Source organism: Hevea brasiliensis, chromosome 17, assembly GCF_030052815.1.
Source record: "Hevea brasiliensis isolate MT/VB/25A 57/8 chromosome 17, ASM3005281v1, whole genome shotgun sequence".
NCBI lineage: Eukaryota > Viridiplantae > Streptophyta > Magnoliopsida > Malpighiales > Euphorbiaceae > Hevea > Hevea brasiliensis.
Window position 1 is genome coordinate 17,902,233 of NC_079509.1, and position 12,080 is coordinate 17,914,312.

Here is a 12,080-nt window from a genome sequence, read left to right on the forward strand (position 1 = left end):
AATGAGAATTGACGTATTGTGTTTGAGTTTTTTTAATTTTTTTTATTTAATTTTTGGTTTGATTTATTGATTTGAAATTGAGATTCCACGTTAATTTTTCTGGAATTGAGACATTGGAAAGGAGGGAATTTGCAGCCATTGTTGCAATAAACCACAGTCAAGTTCCCTTTATGCGAGCCAAACCAGATTTTTCCCTTTTGAAAAAAAAAATTATTATTATTAGATTTTATGAAATCAGATCGAATTTCATTGAACCCAATTGAAAATGAACCGAAACTAAAACGAAACCTTTCAGTCTAGTGGAGATGGGTGGCCAAATAATGGGGTATGATTGTCATTTCAAATTGACTAACAGTACTGGATGATCTAATTTTTATTTTTCTTTTTTTACAGAATAAACAATTTATTAATAAAATTTAAATTTAAGGATCAAATTGTAATTTTCTATTTCTTTTATAATATAAAAAAACATAATTTTTAATATTTCATAAAATTAAAAAGAAAAGAAAAGAAAAGAAAAGAAAAGAAAAGAAAAATGAGTGCGTGAACGTGGAAAAGGGCTCGTGAGCAACCGAACATATTTTTATGAAGAATATGATTTGTCAAAGTCACATTTGTAATGGGGGGAATACCAACAACACGTTTGGGTCTCATCTTTCCTTTTTCCCTCGAGAGCTTTGGCGTTTGTACCTGGGGATGCGATGCAATTGGGGACCAATTTTTTGAAAAAAACGAAAATTTAAAATTAAATAAATTGCTTTTTATCTATATATATTACCTTATAATTAATATTTAGATCTTTGTATTTTAAAATTAAATGAAAACGATTTTAAATTTTAATTTTATAATTTTTTATTACTTTTTTAATTTTATTATTAATGAGAAATAAAAATATCTTAACACTCTCCTAATGAATTATTATTTTATCTATTTTTATTTTGAAATTGATTAAATTACATAGACAGTACTCAACTCAACTTAATAGTATAAAATAGTAAAATATTTAAAATTTAATTTATAATACAAAATATATTAATTTTTAATTTAAATAATAAAAAATTTATCTTTATATTCAGTAATTAGTTTTTAAGTTATTTTTATCGAAGAAATACTTGTTATATTATAAATTATATTTTTTCTCTATTAATTTAACTCTTATAAAAAAAATATTCATTTTATATCTACCCACAACCACAAAACCTATTTAATTGAAATTATCAATTCATGAAAATATAATTTATTGATTTAATGAATATCACGTCAGTATAAAAAAAATAACCTAAAAATTAGATATTAAACTTTATAAAAATATTTGATGTTACTTAAACAGAGGGTCTTGTGCTATAAATTAAAATTTATATATTTTATTGTTAAATAACCATAAGTTAAGGTACCATCCGTACAATTTATCATTTCTAAATTTTTATTGCCATTAACACCTTAAAGTTTTACTTTCATTATATTAAAATTTAGAAAATCTTTGAAATTTTTACAATTAAATTGCATGAGAAAAGAGAAAAATAAGTCAAAGGTATGAATGACAAATACTCACTCAATCAACCTCTAATATGATAAATTTTGATAGTATATAATCGAATTTAGAATAAAGTCAAATTTTGTATGTTAAATATTCATTATAAACTTATTTATATAAATAAATAATTAAATATAAAATATATTTTTTATAATAATATTTATAAATTTTTATATATTATATTCAAATAAAAAATTAAATACTTTAAAAATTATTAACTTTCAAATATAAATTATTAATAAAATATTTTTATATGAATTATTAATTAAAATATATAAAATTAAATAAGTTAGAGTATTTTATAAATAATAATAATAGATTTAAAATAAATTTAATAATAAAAAAAATTATATATATATATAAAGCAGAGAGATATTCCAAATGAAATGACACGTAGCACTTTTTTTTTTTAAATTTACCCGCATCATATTCTATACATACTCTCTTTTATAGTAATTATTATTTTTTTATTTCTCTTTTAATTATCATTATTATTTATAATACTATATTAACATTTATAATTTAAATTATTATTTTCTTTAGAATTTCATTTTTAAAAATTAAGACTTTTTATAATTAAATATAATATTTAAAAATTATTTATATTATTTTAAAAATACTAATTATTATTTAATTTTTTATTTATATTTTAATTATCATTATTAATTACAATACTATCTTAATATTTATTATTTAAATTATTATTTTCTTTAAAATTTAATTTTTATAAATTAAGAATTTTTATAATTAATGTAATATTTAAAAATTATTTGCATTATTTTTTTTTTAAATTCATTGATACAAAATAGTATCTGTCGCATATTATCCTCAATAATAATAATAATAATAATAATAATAATAATAATAATAATATCATTGTTGGTCATTAGTTTAAAGAAAATTGACTATTAATTGTGACCTCATAATCAATATCCTTTATACTAATTATTATTTATTATTTATTTCTCTTTTAATTATCATTATTATTTATAATACTATCTTAATATTTATGATTTAAATTATTATTTTCTTTAAAATTTAATTTTTAAAAATTAAAACATTTTATAATTAAACGTAATATTCAAAAATTATTTATATTATTTTATAAATACTAATTATTATTTAATTTTTTATTTTTATTTTAATTATCATTAATATTTACAATATTACCTTAACATTTATAATTTAAATTATTATTTTATTTAAATTTTGATTTTTAAAAATTAAGATTTTTTATGATTAAATTTAATATTTAAAAATTATTTATATATTGATGCTACCGGTAGTCTTTAGGTTTTGGCCCTGCCATCACGCAAGCCTACAATAAGGGAGAAAGATGAGGTAGATGGCCTTCTAGCAGACCACTCCGACACTCAAGTGAGAAATTTCTTTTTTAGAGAAAAATCAGAGAGTATTTTTATAGAATAGTAAAATGAATAAACTAGAAGGTCATTCACCTTATATTTCTCCCTTATTGCAGGCTTACATGACAACAGGATCGAGGCCTAAGGACTATCGGTGGCATCAATATTATTTTTTTTTAAATTTATTTATGTAAAAATATTATTTGCTATATATTATCCTCCATAATAATAATAATAATAAGGTTATTTATGATTATTAATTTAAAGAAAATTGATAATTAATTTATGATCTCATAATCAACTATCACAAAATTTAATTAACCTTAAATTGTTTTATATCTTTAATAAATATTTTTATTACATTATTATATTTTCTATTATTTTTATTATAAAATATTTATTAAAAAATTTGAGAGGCAAAAAATACAATCTACATAAAAAGTTATAAAAATAAAATATAAATATTTGACTTATTTATAATTACTATATATATATATATTATTTTTATGTTAATAATTTAATATTCTTTTTATTTCATTTTCCTAAGATTAATTAATATTTATTATTATTATTATTATTATTATTATTGTTATTGTTAATTTATGATAATTTAATTGAAATGATCAATTAAATAGAAAACATTTTATTATTATAAAAATTAAATTTGAATGTTTTTGTTACTGTTTTTCAATTAAATAATAATTAATTATAAATTAATTTTTAATTTAAATGATGTCATTTATTTGTTTATATATAAAATGTTATATGAGACATTTAATACATATTAAGTACTCTTCTCTCACAAAGTATTTTAATTTCACCTAAATACTTTCAAATGTTTTTTTGATTTATATTTTTTTATTATTTATTTTAAAAATTATTAGTTATCATTCTCAAAATTTATTTATTTAAATATATTTAATTAATATTTATTAAATTATTAATTTTTTATAAATTTATTACTTAATATTTCTCAAATTTTTGAATATTTTATTTCATTATAATTATATATCGAATACAATGATAACTAATATTTTTAATATAATTATTTTTAAATTTTAATTAAATATTTATATTTTTATACATAAATTATCTCATAACTATATTTTTATATAGAAGTAAAATTTTAAAGATAAATTATAAATATGATTGTACTGAAAATTTAATTACAAATAAAGATGATTAAAAATAATTAAAGTTACAGTATTAAAATTATAAAATTTATCTTTTAAAAATATTAAAAAATACTATATATTTTTAATATGTATTATATTAATAGAAATTAATGATATTTTAAAATTTTAATTTTTATGAAATATATTTATTTTATATTATAAATTTATGAAAAGTATAATCATTTTTGTCAAAAAAATTATTTTATAAAAAATATATTAGATTAATACAAAAATGTACACTTAGATATAATATTTTTTAAAAATAATATAATAGAATGTTATTTTTAATAAATAATAATATTATATATTTTTATTATTATTAAAATTAAATAATTCAATTCTTTAAATTTTTTTATTATATTAATAACAAAAAAATTATTATATTTATATATTTTAAAATAACATTATTTTCTTATTAATTAAATATATTTTATATAATTTATAAAAAAATAAATATCTATTTACATAAATTATAAAATAAAATATAAAAATTTCACCAAATTTAAATTATTTTTTTGAATAAAGTATTTTTAATACATTTTAAATGAAAATGATTACGAAAATTACTATTAATATATGTATAAAAAATTAAATAATTATTTTAAATAATTATTTTTAAATTAATTAAAAATTTTATTATAATAAATAAAAATTTATTAAATTAAATTAAGTAAAAATATTTAATTTAAAATTAATTTTATAATAATTTATTTTATTTAAAATATAATTAAAAATTAAATTAAAAAATAAAAATTATAAATATATGATAATGACTTGAAACACTGGACCCCAACGTGCCCCCTACTTTTTCTCTCCTCCCCTAAATCTTCTCTGTACTCGCCCCTCCTCCACCTTCCTCAACGGCAAACCGCGATCACCACCGCCACTCCCTCCCCCATACATTGGCGACAACCTTAGCCCCACCGAAATTGTTAAAGCCATCAAAAGATCAGAAAAATGGCGAGAAACAGCCACAATCAGCAAACAACCCGAGAACCCATTTTTAAAGGCGAAGGGTGTTTCTTATTAAGTATTGTTTTATTTTTTTAATTAATAGCTAAATTGATAAAAATTCATGAAAACATAAAAAAATTAAGATAAAATCAAAATTTAGAAATATTTTTTTAAATATAAAAATTTAAAATTAATTATAATATAATATAAGAATAAAAAGTAATTTATTCTAAAATTTAATGATATAAAATAAAAAATAAAAATAACAGATAAGCGCTATGTCTGGATAAGCAGTGACCAGTCATTTCGTCGGTGAGGCCGGCAATGAATTAGAAATGGACGGCAATTGGATCCGGTGCAACCGTCACCTTTCTTTGAAGACATCAATTATGTTTAAATGAATCCATCACTCCGGAAATTTATAATTATTAGATTTTTCTTCAAAGCTAATACCAAAATAAAATATCTTATTATTAAGCTATTTACTAATTTTTACAATATCTTTATCACAAAAAAATTCCATAAATTTATTAATATTTTTTTAAAAAAAACTTAATAGTAAAAAAAATCTCAAACTTCATATACTTTTATTTTTAATTTTAATTCTACTTAAAATTATAAAATTACAGTCAATTTCATCCATTAAAATAAATTGATAAAAATTAATATAGAATAATAATATTATTTTATTTTAATATGCATAAAAATATTAGTAAAATATTTAATTTAGTCTATATATTTATTGAAAAATTTTAATTTAGCCCATTTTTTATTTTTTATCTAATTTAATTTAAAAGTTTTAATTTAAATTTAATTTTATTTAAAAATTAAAATTTATAGGTTAAAATTTTGAATTTAAATTAAAAAATTAAGAAGTTTAATTTTTTGATTTTAAAATTAAATTTCTTATTTTTTAATTTAAATTTTTATTTTTATTTTTAAATTAAATTAAATTTAAATTAAAAATTTTAAATTAAATTAAATTAAAATTAAAAATAATTAATAAATATAAAAGTTAATTGAGCTTTAAGCGTAAAAATATTATCAAATTTTTTCTTCTCTCTCACCTCTACCCCCCAACCTTAACGCCGGCACTCCATCCCACTTTCGATGCACTAAAAATCAAAATTAAAAATGATTTTTATTAAATTTAATAATAAAATATTATATTTATTTTCAATTTAAACTCATGGATAAAATTTATACTAATTCGTAAATTAATAAATTTAGAAAAAATTATCATTAGAACTTAAAAATACATAAAAATTAATTTTTTTCAAAAGTATTAGACCCATGAATAATTGGCTCATACTCATTGAACAAAGTTTATAGCTAGAGCATTAGGGCACTTGAAAGCAATGGCTTGGCTTTCGGCCGGCAATCATGCCAAGCAAACAGAGGAAGTACTTAATTGTATCACTCAATCAATAAACACTAATATTTAAATCTATTTATTTTATTATTTTGTGTTGAAATAACTATTATGTCTCATGTGATATCATTTTATTTATTATATTTATTATAGCATATTATATAATATATTTTTTTTAAAAATTTGTATCTTTTGTAATTACTTCCCTTTCCTAGAATTGCCAAGCACCTTGAGAATTCAGTCTCTCCTTTTGTCTTTTCCTAAAATATTAACAAAGTGATAGTTAACTTTTAAAAGGGATTTTTAACTTGAAGCAACTTAATTCTTAGAGTTGGCTCCTATCTATCATTTGAAAGTGACCCTTTGAGTAGAATAGAAAGGTCAAACCTTGTGGGTTTTATTGGGTGATGATTCTTGAGCTAAGACCTATCAATTATTGTCCATACCCTCAAGTTAGGCATTGCCCCAAAAAATTAAAAACAAAAAAGTTAGGTACCCACAACACAACATGCCCTTCAAGTTTGATTATATAAATACAAAAATTAAACATGACCCACCACCATTTTTCTTGTATTATTATTCCTCACAGCCTCACCCCATCACAAGGACAACTGGACTTATATATTTTATAATTGATTTTAATTGAAATTTAAATATTGATTTTATAATTTTAAAAGACGAGTCCAGCAATACTGATCTAAATAAAGGTATGTTAAAACGTTTGAATCAATCAGTTGATAGGCCTCTCTCTACTAGCACTAATTATTGAGATATATTCATATGTGCCTTATAATTGAAGGACACCTAGCTCATACACATAAATATGATTTTACTTTTGTATGAGCATGTGTGAGGAATGTTGTTTATTTGAAAATGGTATGATGCTCCTTCAAGTGGGATTTTTCTTAGATTTTTTAACGTATTTTATTTTTTCTTTGAAAATTTTTAAGAAAAGTGCATTAAATTCAATCCAATCTTGTTCTAAATTCTTTTAGGATAGTCCTTAATAGATCTTGAATTCTTAAGAGTTATGACTATTAAAAGGGAAGGTATTGTATTTTAAAGGCTAGTCTTTTTAAAATAATAATAAAAAAAAATTTTGCACCGATTTCTTCTAATGCCCCATATAATAATAATAATAATAATAATAATAATAATAATAATAATAATAATAATTTTTGTTATACAGATATATATTTTTAATATACAATAATGAGTTAAGTTTCAAACATTGGTAGTTGGAATAAAAAAAATAAAAAGAAAAATAAATTAAAGATAAACTATTTTTGTAAAAAAAAAACTTTGTGGAGGTTGTAAATTTAAAAATAAAAATTATTAGTTTTTATATAACTTTATGATCTAAATAAAAAATTGGAATAAGATATAATTTTAAATTTAATTGCTAATCTGTTTGGTAGGAAATATATAAATAATAAAATACTAATATTTATATTATAGCTCTCATTATAAATTAAAAAATAAGAATAAATTCATTAATATAAATTTATAATATTTTTATAAATTTTTTATAATTATTAATTTTATTTTTTTAAAAGGAATCTACTAAAAAAATGAATAAAATAAAAGAAAGATGCATAAAAAATATAAAAATAGAAAAATGAAGTATTTTTAAGTGGCCTATAAATTTTTCATAATGATTAATTTAATTTTTTGAAGGAATAAATAAAGAAAAAAAATAAATAGGCTACTTATTATAAAAAGAGAAAAGGACAAACTAAAAATATAAAAAAAGAAAAAACCGCATAAAATAAGGAAGCATTTCTAAAGAGTCTATATTTAATGTATTTTTTTCTTAATTTTTAAGCAAATTTAACTTTATAAAATTAAATAACAAAAAATAATTCATATAATCACTATTAATTAATTTAAAATTAACTTAATTATTACTATCATATTATTCTTTAATTATAAATATTTTGTATACATTGATTGACCAATGTAAAGAACTCGGAAAAGCTTGTTACTGTGAAGGGGGCGGTAAAGAAAGCTGTGCTGCATGGGTTTGGGTATAGGCCCTAATAGAGTCTACTGAGTCAACTCTTTAAAGTTAGGTTTGTTGTTATTGTTAAAATTGTTATTAAAAAATTATTTTTTTAAATATATTAATTAAAGAGTATTAAAAAATAATTAAAAATTAAATTTATTTAATTTAATTATAAATAATAAAATATTTTTTTAATTATTTTTTTTAATAATATTTAAAATAATATTTTAATTCAAAAATATAATTTTAGACCCTATAACTCAACGTTTAGGAGTCTATCCCTTGTGTAAGGTCCACTCAAAAGCTATTTTCCTAGCCTTCAATGTTGACCTTGGAATTTTATTTGCATTACACAAAGTCAAAAAGACAATTTAAACCTTTCAATTTTTTTTTTTAGAATTATGTTTAAAAAAATAACACATAAATAATAATAGTTTTTAAATTACAGTGTAAAAAATTTTTTAAATAGAGAGTATGATTATCCAACTATGGCTAATGACAACTAGTGTAAAATTAGAGTTTTAATAACATTCCTAAAATAGGGATTTAATTTTTTAAATTATTAATTTCCTTTTTTAAATTAGATAATTATATATTAACTCTTAAAGAGTTAAATATCTTACATTTAACCTTATAATTTTAAAAAATTTAAAATTAAGTTATTATTTAATTACATAAACTAAAAGAATCCCTACAAATACTACTAAAATTTTCAAAATAATTTTTCAATAAAGTTTTACTTGATTTAATCTTCATTTTAATTTCTGACATATAATTTTTATATGCATAACTCGTTGATTTTGTAATAAGTTGATAATAAACATAACTATAATCATAAATGAGATTAAATAAATTAATTATATTATTTATTATTAATTTAATTATAAATTACATCTAATAATGTATTAAATAAAATAGACTTTGACTTTGAGTCCAGCGCCTTAGGTTGGGTGAGTATGAGTAATTTGTTGGGTGGTTGAATCTATTATAAATTTGATTTTACATACAAATGAGATTAATTAATAATTATTTAATTAAATATTTATATAAAATTTATTAAAAACATATAATAAATATTTACTCTTATAGTTATTTAAATTTGTAATAACTACATTTCAATTGAATTTATTATTTTAAGCCCAATTGGTTAAATAAATTCAAATATTTATTTTATTGGTGAGATAAAGAGAGAACTAGAGGGGGAGAGAGATAAATTAAATAAAAAAGTTTAAAAATTATAATTTATCAAATCATTTGACATCTCATAAAAGTTAAAATTTTTAAATTAGATTTAGATTTTAGGTAAATTTTTTTTAATTTTGAAATTATAATTAAATTATATAAAATTAAAAATTTTAAATATAATTAAAAATCAATATAAAAATTTAAATTTATTTTGACGATATACCTTATTTTAACAATCATACTAAAATTTTCTACTATGTATATCAATTAAAATAAAAACATTCATCCAATTTCTTTAATTTTTATTTAAATTAAAAATTTTTAAAATAACCAAAATATTTTATTTTTTGAAATATATAATGTAAATTATTGTAATTAAATAAGATACAAAAATGTTATCGATGAGGAAAGGGAAGAGGACTTTTGAGCAAATGGGTAGAATCGTCCATTAATATTAAAATGTTGCACACGACGTCGTGACAATGACGCCAGCCATGTATAAGAAAATAGTGATATTGACACGTGGCAATGAGCATTTGTCTGGAAAAGGACACGTAATGAATCAACATAAAGATATGGTTGTTGAGATGTTGCAATTTCCATTTTCCTTATTTTTAGAATAAGTTAAAAAATTATTAAAAATTTATACATATAATTTAATTTTTTAATTATAATTTAATATATTTCATTTCAAATAAGACAAACAATTTTTATGAATTTTATAATTAATTAATTAATTAATATCAAGATATATAATTGAATATATATAGATGCCAGTGAAAAATAATTCACATAATATTTTTATAAATACATTTTGAAAATAAGAAAAGTAAACTTTACAAGGGTAAATGAGAAAGGGTATATTCACTAATTTTCATTATAAAATGATTTTCTTTAAAATCTATTAAGCCAGTCAGTTAAATTCCCTTGCTCTTTATTTTCATATTCTCTAAAAAAAAATCAAATTAAAATATTATTTATAAAAAATATAAAAATTAAATTTAATTAAAATTGAACACATTCTATTAATTATTAGTTATAATTGAATTAATTAAAAATTATTAAATATTTAATATTAATAATTAATAAATATATATTAGTAATTTTTATTTATAAAAAAATTAATATATGATTATTATTTTATGAAAAATTAATTACAAATTAAATATGTTTAATAAAATTGTAATTTTATTAATATATTAATTTTAGAAGTTTAATTATTTCTGTTAATTTGATTATTAAATAAAAGTAATTGAATTGATACTCAAAAATTAAAAAAAATTATAAATTATTAACGAATAATCGAATGAATAGAATATTTTCCTGTTAAAATAATTGAATTTCCAACGGACTAATGAATACCCTTAAGTTTTATAAAATTATAATTATTAAATATTTTTTATAAATTAATAATTATATTTATTCTTTTATTAACTTGTTATTTTGCATAAATCACATATGAAATCATTGAATTATAATTTTATTTTAAAGCAAATTAGGTAATATATTGTGTGTAGTGTTTTTTTATTTATTTATATTTTTACAATTAAGGAAAAATGTATTCTCCTTAGATATGTTGACTTCTATTTTCAGCTGAATTAAAAAATATAGTTAAAATAATTAAAGTAATAAATTTTATTATTCTTTTTCTATATACATTTTATTCATATTGCTCTATTAAAATTTAAATAACTCATATTATCAAATTATTATTAAAATTAATAAATTTTACTTTTTTAATGTATAGATAAGAATATATTAATAAGTTAACAAATAATTTATTATTTTAAAAAGGAAAATCACCTTTAATTTGAAATAATAAAAAACATAAAACTATTTTTATAAAATGAAGAGAGTATTTATTTATATAAGAATAAACTGCACTAAAATTTATTGATAGTCTAAGAATTTAATATATTTTAAATTATATTTAATAATAGATTTTAAAGTAATACTTAATATTTTAATTTTAATTAAAATATTATTATTTTTATTTATATTATTTAGTGATATAATGGATATAATAATATTTAAAATTTATGAAAAAGTTAATGAAAAATTTTATTTTTTAATTTTTAAAAATAAAAAATATTTTAATTAATATCAATGGGTAATATTGGTATTTTAAATTTAATAAATAATTTAATTATTATTTTTAATTTAAATTATTATATAAATATTAATTATTAATAAAATAATTAAAAATTATTAAAATAATTAATAAATATTAAAACAGCTAATACTAGGATAGTTAGTACGGGACAGGGGCTTAATAGATTCATTGTCTAACATGTGGGTCCTGGTCTAAGAAAAGTAAAACAAAGGCAATGAGGTGGCGACATGCAATACGTGACAGCGCAAAGGACCAATGCCCGCGTTACTCGGTCTAGGACGGCCAAGATGATGATTGACTGACTCAAGAAAAAAAAAAAGAATTCTTAAAAAAAATAAAAAATAAGAAAGGGAAAGTCTAAAAATAAAATTATTTTCC